Source organism: Sphaerodactylus townsendi, linkage group LG09 (assembly GCF_021028975.2).
Source record: "Sphaerodactylus townsendi isolate TG3544 linkage group LG09, MPM_Stown_v2.3, whole genome shotgun sequence".
NCBI classification, from domain to species: Eukaryota; Metazoa; Chordata; class Lepidosauria; order Squamata; family Sphaerodactylidae; genus Sphaerodactylus; species Sphaerodactylus townsendi.
Window position 1 is genome coordinate 75270920 of NC_059433.1, and position 7280 is coordinate 75278199.

The window sequence follows — 7280 nt, forward strand, 5'->3', positions numbered from 1 at the left end:
CTGCTGGGTGACCTTGGGCTAGTCGGAACTCTCTCAGCCCCACCTACCTCACAAGGTGTCTGTTGTGGGGAGAGGAAGGGAAAGGAGCTTGTAGGCCACTTTGACACTCCTTACAGGAGAGAAAGGTGGGGTGTAAATCCAAACTCTCTTCTAAGTGAACAACAAGTTTTTCAGGGTATGAGCTTTCAACAGACAACTTATACCCCCCAAATCATCTCTGAAGTGCTGCTGGACTCAAATCTAGCTTTTCCACTGCAGGCCAACATGACTATCTGCTGGAACTAGGCTTTAAGGATTCTTCTTGCCTATTAGAATGCCACAGGGGGTTAATAAGAGGTCATCTCTGTTGGCTTTGAGTCCATAAGGTCTGTAGTAGTGCACTGCCGACCCAGCAGTGCCGTAGTAGAACGTTGGGGACATAGCCTTGGACCTGCTGACCTGCAGATTATCGCACCCCCCCTCTCATCCCATGAGTCACGAGTGCAGTGAACTGTCTGAAAGCTCAATCACGAGCGCCCAGGACAATAGTTAACACCCCAGGTGAGGATTAGGCTCAGAGCGATGTCACGCTCTTCTCCATACGTAGCCAGGGTGAGATCATGTGCATCACATGATGATCTCCCCGACCTCCCAGCTCTCGAGACCCCCCAGTCCCCTCCCTCCTGCGCCCGATAGAGTAACAATAAAGGTTGCCGAGAACCGACGGGCAGGAGACTTCGCTAGGAACACGGACCTCGGTCTCCCGCTGCCTGGCCGATCTCCACCGGAGAATGTTCATCTCGCGTCTCGTCGTTCGTTCACGCTGACAGCGTGGGTGACCCCCACAAAGCTGGTGCTGGCTCCAGAATCCCTCCCGAACCTCCCACCCTGCTCCACGATGCGCCTGGGGAAGGGCAGCGATACGAAATCCGCTGGATCGAGCGTCCAGGGACCACCGTTCCATTGCTCATACAATCCCTCTGGTTGGCGCATCCAGGAACAGCGTCCTAGGACACTCTCGTCCGGCCGGAACACGGTGAGTATGGGAGCTTGCAAAAGCAGGGCTTATGACAAGCACGTTGGCGAACTGGCGTTAACGAGAAATGCGGCAGGGTCCCGTGAGAGGAGCTGCGCCAAATTTGGTTGAGAATTGCAAACTCAGTGTCCGTGGTACAGAGGGGGGGACACTGAATCTTGAGACTACTGGGAAAACGCCAGTAGCACTTTCAGCACCTTGAAGCCTACGTAGCTGCCCGATAGTCAGCTACTTACTGATGTGGGGAAGCAATGTTTTGTAAGTAATCAGCCTACAGACCTATGGCTCCCTTGCTGTAGGCAGCCCTCGCTTCGATCTTTCACCTTCAATTTCAACCCGGAATTTTCTCTATCCACTAAGTGGGACGCCCTGTCCTCCTTCACCCCTCGGCTCCTTCACCACCATTTCCAAACTCTCCAGCGGCTCAGCCGCCCCTCTACTGCTCCGCCTTCATTTTCCGGGGAAGCCACTGCACCTCCGTCCAGCGCCCGCGTAATGGCGGGTTTCAAAAACTCTGCAGAGCATTATTAGCCACGATCTGCAGAGAAAGAAACCCTGACCAGGAAGGCGATGCCGAGATTCTTGCATTGTGCCCGGAGTCCACTTCACAGATACTGAGGAGGGGTAGGCGTCATCCCATTGGGCCGTGAGGTACCGCCCCCTAGCTATAACATCCTTACTGAGCTCCGCCAAAGCAATGCGGGCGGTAGGAGTCACCCTTCATTGAGAGCATGCTGGAGGCACTACATCGCGGAAACCACCTAATGGTTCCCAGATGACTAGAAGACCACCTGCTTCGCATGCTCCTGAGCCCTTAATTGGTATTGGTCTGGAAGGAAAGTGAGGTTCCATGCCAGCAGTAGCTTCAACAGAGCAGCATACTCGGCGGCGCCACAACAACTCAACTGCGGCTTTGATGCCTTCCGGTAACCCCAACAATCGAAATAGATCCTGCGTTGGCCACCCTTACGGTGAAAGCCTCTGTCAGATAAGCCACCTGGCGTTTTGAAGATCCCCAATGCGGGACAACCAACCCAAAGTTTTCTAGCACCCAGGCAGAAGCCTCAAGGAAGCCCTATACTGAGCAGGTTCTGTGAAGACGGAGGCTCCAGGGAGGCCCTCAAGAGGCAGGTTGACAACCCAGGAGGGAGGCCAGGAGAACTCCTTAAGCGCCTTGTCAGGGAGAAGCAGCCTCGAGGAGATGCATGAAAGCCATCACAGGCTTCCAGGGAAGCTGGAACCCCGAGCTGGGCCGACATGCTCAAAAGCTTGCCGGGATGTCGGATGGCAAGCCCATCAAGCCAGCCTTCTAGTGGCCAGCCTCTCTCCGGCTGCCATGAGGCGGCCCTCGGTGACGCAGTGTTTCCAGTGCTGACGGCCAGGACATCTTCGGTGGCGGGCTTTGCCATTTCCCAGGCGGGGGGGGCCCAACCCTGACGGAGGAGGAAGCTCTCCCAGAGTGGGCGAGGGACCCCAGGAAAGTCCAGGGCCGAGCTCCCCAATGCCCAGCTGGGGGAGGCCCGCCACCGGCATCCTCCTCCCCCAGCCCGAGAACCAAGATCCAGACCGCAAACCCCTTCCCCGGGGCTCCCCATGAGATCTCCGCTGCTCCAGCTCAGCATAAAGTGATCCCCATCCCCCACGGGAGACCATTAGGCTGAGGTCCTTGCGCAAGCTTCCGCCCAGCTGAACAGGGGGTTGTTCATCATCCCAGGGGTCATCGACCTCTATGCAGCCAGGGAGCCATCCACATCCAAGTATGGACAAACATCACAGCAGAAACTGCCAAGTTCACCGGGAACACCCTGCCTCTATGCTCTCACTCTGAGGGTCTAATCTAAGTTCAGCTAATCTTAAATCTCGTTGCTAAGCCCCCCTCCCCACGTCTATACTTCCTGCTCTGCTAGCCCCTTCTACTTCCAAAGTCACCATGCCTCATGCCCAGTGCCCCAAGAATGCTAATCATTTCAAAATCTCTGCAGAGTCCACAGTCACTGAATTGCAGCAGAAAGGAATGCTGACGTGGAAGAGGGACTGGGCTCGCTTTTGAGCTCCTCCTCAGAATGCCCACTTAGCCAATCTACAGGACAAATGAGGCATTGAAAGGGAAGATGCTCGCACAATGGCCTTAAGTTTCTCAAAAGTCCTTCGTGAAGAAGAAGCCCCTTGGCCCTCTCAGCAGCTGTGGGTTCAAGCCAGATCTCCTTGTACTCCTGAGCCTGTGCAAAGCCCTAGCTCAAAGCTGCCAGTGGCAACAAAATCGAATCAGCACCTCAGAGAGAGCAAAATCTCCAAATCAGAGTTGCAATCCTCCCTGGATTACTATATGTTGCTCCAGATGCGTAACGTATGTTCTGTATGTCTTGCCCCTTTCAAAGAGACCCTACAGGGTTTTCCCCTCATAGGGGATTTTTCCCATTGCTTCTAAGCTAATAATAACTGTGCTTCAATTAAAGTTTTTCTCCCTTCTGGATTATGTGTGCCAATGCCTTGAAAGGCTTAGCCCATTACAACATCCGCCTTAAGCGGGGACACAGCTTCGTGGCAAGTAGTCTCCCCAGGATACCGATGGGACCTTGCTTCGGCAGCCTCCATCTTAGTTTAAACCTTCAAAACTTTTTTTCTTCACACCTCTCCTTGAGAACCTTTTCCTTGGTCCATCTGGAGCCTACACCTGATACATTGGCGTATGGCTTACAGTTTATGAAGCCAAAATGTTTTCATGCTCCCATTCTCTGCTGAGGGCTCCCTGGCTGGTCACGGTGCCAGGGGTCTCTCAGGCCACACCTATCTTACACAGCCTCGCTGTGAAGGTAGGGAAGCGAAAGCTCAAAACCGACCAAAGTTGCTTTTACGGGAGGGGAAGGTAGAGCTGACTTCAAACCTCCTCTTTCCCCTGCCTTCCTTTCTGCACACCCTCCCTCTTTTCTAATGGGCTGTGACTACCCACCTCTAGATCTAGGATCTGATAAAGGGGTTTTGCAAGCCCTCTCAATTTGCTCTGTGATCAAACCTCAAGCCAGGAACTGTTTCTTTGCATCTTCTCTATATCTTTTCCTATAGGCGCTTATAATGCGCATATGACTATAGTAGTGAATTGTTCAAAGCTTGCTGCAGAAAAGCCCATACACCTTTAGGCGATTGATTGAGATTGTTTTACAAACAAACATCCGACCTGGATATGACCTCTCCCTTCTCCTAAGCTCTTGGGGCAATTCCTGCCTTAGTATCTCTGCAACGCTTCTTTGAATGTTGCAGTTGATCGTTGTCGGAATGGGGCCAACTCCGCGCCTTAACCTAGCAGCTTGGCCAAACAGTCCAAAACCAGTAGTTCCTCTCCTATTGACCCAATCAAGGTCTCATCCAGCAGACCATAATCAAGGTACTCTTCTCTATTCTATCAAAAAATTGCCGCCCACTCAGGAACTCGGGCTCCATTGTCATCGTACAAGAATCCACCACGGTCAACTCAGCCAACACGCCAAACCCTAAAGGCGTCGCTTGTTTTTTTCTTCTTCTATACAGGAGTCCAGCTTCGCCATGCCAGGCCAGCCCCATCCGAGGAGATGGAGCCGGGGCCTCCCTGGAAGGATCCGGACCCGGCCAGCCTCTGTTGAGAGGCCGCATCACTTCCAGCCTGGGGCTAAGAATGGAGGGACAACTCCATTCTTCACAGAATGCGCAGATGGCCAGGCTGTATGGCCATTCGGACCCGCTATGGCTCAAAGCGTTGACGCTGATGATGATGGCTGCTCCTCATCTGCAACGCCATTCTCCCCTCTGCAGCCTCTGGCTGAAACTTGGAATTGCAGCCAGGAACATTCTGATAGATTTCAACCTTGGAACTCTCCGGCTGTTTTCAGCCGCTTTGAAGCTAATTGTTGGAACAACCTTTCTCTCACAACCTTTGCTGGCGTGAGAATCACTGGAACCTGCAAATGCTAAAGACTATCAGTAGCTCTCCTACGCCTAAATAGAAATCCATGTGGACTCTAACGCCATCGCTTGTAGCTTTTGGTAGTCAAAACAGCAAGAGCCATGCATTGGTTAATTATGCAACCACGGGCTATTGCCTTCCCCTTCCGCCTATATCATCCACGCCTATGTTATCGCTTTAGCCAAGAGTGTTTTGTTGTTTAAATTTATTGCATGCCCTGGTTTTGAAGTTATGTTATTTGTTATTGCTGCATTTCCGCTTCGTCCTGTCTGCCGGGACTTTCTGCTACTCCCCAGGCTCACGGGAGTCGGGTTCGCATACGCCGCCGCCGCCTCATGCCTTTTCGAATTCTCCTGTGGAGCGGCAGCCGGGTGACGCCTTCTCCTCCGGAGCGGAGTTAGTCCTCCCTGTAACTTCCCCTAGTGGAGTCCAGTCCCCGGTTCGCTTCCTACAATGTACTAAGACTTATTGGCCGGCTGGCCTGTGCCTCATGCGAAGTCCATCAACTTCTACCTCTCCACCGCTTCTGGATGCCCTGGCTCTCCTCGAAAGCAGCAGGTGTGGAACTTCGGCCGGTTGCAATTCCCTAGACAAATCGTGGCCGCTATTGATTATTTGTTGTTGCTTACATCACCAAGGTTGTGAGAAATGTACATAATATGTGTTGTTTTAATCTTTCTGGATAATTCCCGGATTGATCCACATGAAAGTGCGGAGCTGCAAGAAGTTGTATCTAATCTGAGAGGTATGATGTTTTGCTCCCATTGGTGGTCAGCCCCTCTGGAGCTGGCTGCCAGCCGGAGAATCGGTTGAGGGCTTATTGTACAGCTCTGCATTGGTTTAATTCGTGATGTCTTTGTTATCATGGATCTTGTTTGGATTCCAATGCGGTCTAATATTGCCTGTGTAACGGTGTAAGAAACCTCGTCAGATTCCTTTACCCCGCATAATCCAAGTTCTAATGTTGCACAAGCAGCTTAGCCATTAACTTCTGGACCAAACGGCGGAGAGACAAAGCGTCCCTTTAAATCGCCTCCTTAATGCGTTCGACCCCCCGCTTTCCAAAATGTAAAGAGGAGATGTAGTAGTGCACTGCCTTCACTCCAGCAGTGCCGTAGTAGAACGGCTGGGGACGCTAACGGACCTGGGCGGCCTTTGCCGGTTAAGCATCAGCACCCCCACTCATCATCCCCATAGCGAGTCACGGGTCGAGTGGAACTGTCTGGCTCAATCACCGGGCGCAGGGACAATGGTCTTGCCCCCAGGTGAGGATTAGGCTCAGACGCGTACGCTCTTCTCCGCACGTAGCCAGGTGAGATCATGCATCACATGATGATCTCCCGACCTCCCGCTCTCCCGGAACTCCCCAGTCCTCCCTCCTACACGCCCCCGATAGAGTAACAATAAAAGGTGCCAGGAACCGGCAGACGGGAGACTCGCTAGGAACACGGACCTCCGGTCTCCCGCTGCTGGCGATCTCCACCAGATGTTATCTCCGCGTCTCGTCTCGTTCTTACGCTGACCGCGTGGGTCGACTACAAAGGTCCCTGCTGGGTGACCTTGGGCTCGTGGGAACTCTCTCAGCCCCACCTACCTCACAAGGTGTCTGTGTGGGAAGAGGAAGGGAAAGGAGCTTGTTAGCCACCTGGAGTCTCCTTACAGGAGTGAAAGATGGGGTATAAATCTAAACTGCTCCTACTCCTCTTCTCTGACTTTTCCCAGTTCTATGAGTATTTAACCAAACGTTTTACTGTATTACTTTACTGTTGATTTTAAATGTTGTGTTGTCAATTTCACCTGTGCTTCTCTTCCCAAGCGGTTGATTTATTTATTCACTTAGTCCTCTTTTGTCTTTGGGACTCGCGACGCTGTAAGCTATTTACTGACCTGGATGAGACCCTATTCAGCACAAACGGTACCTTTTTATGCACCAAGTTCTTCATCCAACACACACATTTTTCTATCCACACACACTTTATAGTTACATCAACGTGTGCCTGCTAATTTCATTATCTGCTGTTTGCACCTGTTGATTTCTTTCCTAGGATTTTTCTGGTCTTCCCTGCCCCATCTTTTTGCTCGAATACATTTATTAACCTTTTGTCGAAGGCTTTCACAGCTGGAATCAACTGGCTGTTGTGGTCTGGTAGTTTTTACTCCTTAGGTTTTGCCTGCATTTGGGGGTGAAACGCTAGGAGCAAAAACTACCAGACCGAGGCCACACAGCCTGGAAAACCCATAACAGCCAAATTTATCAACCATTAGAAAATTACCCACAGGTTCAATTTCCCTATATTCTGCTAAAGGGACAGTCTTTTAATGAACACC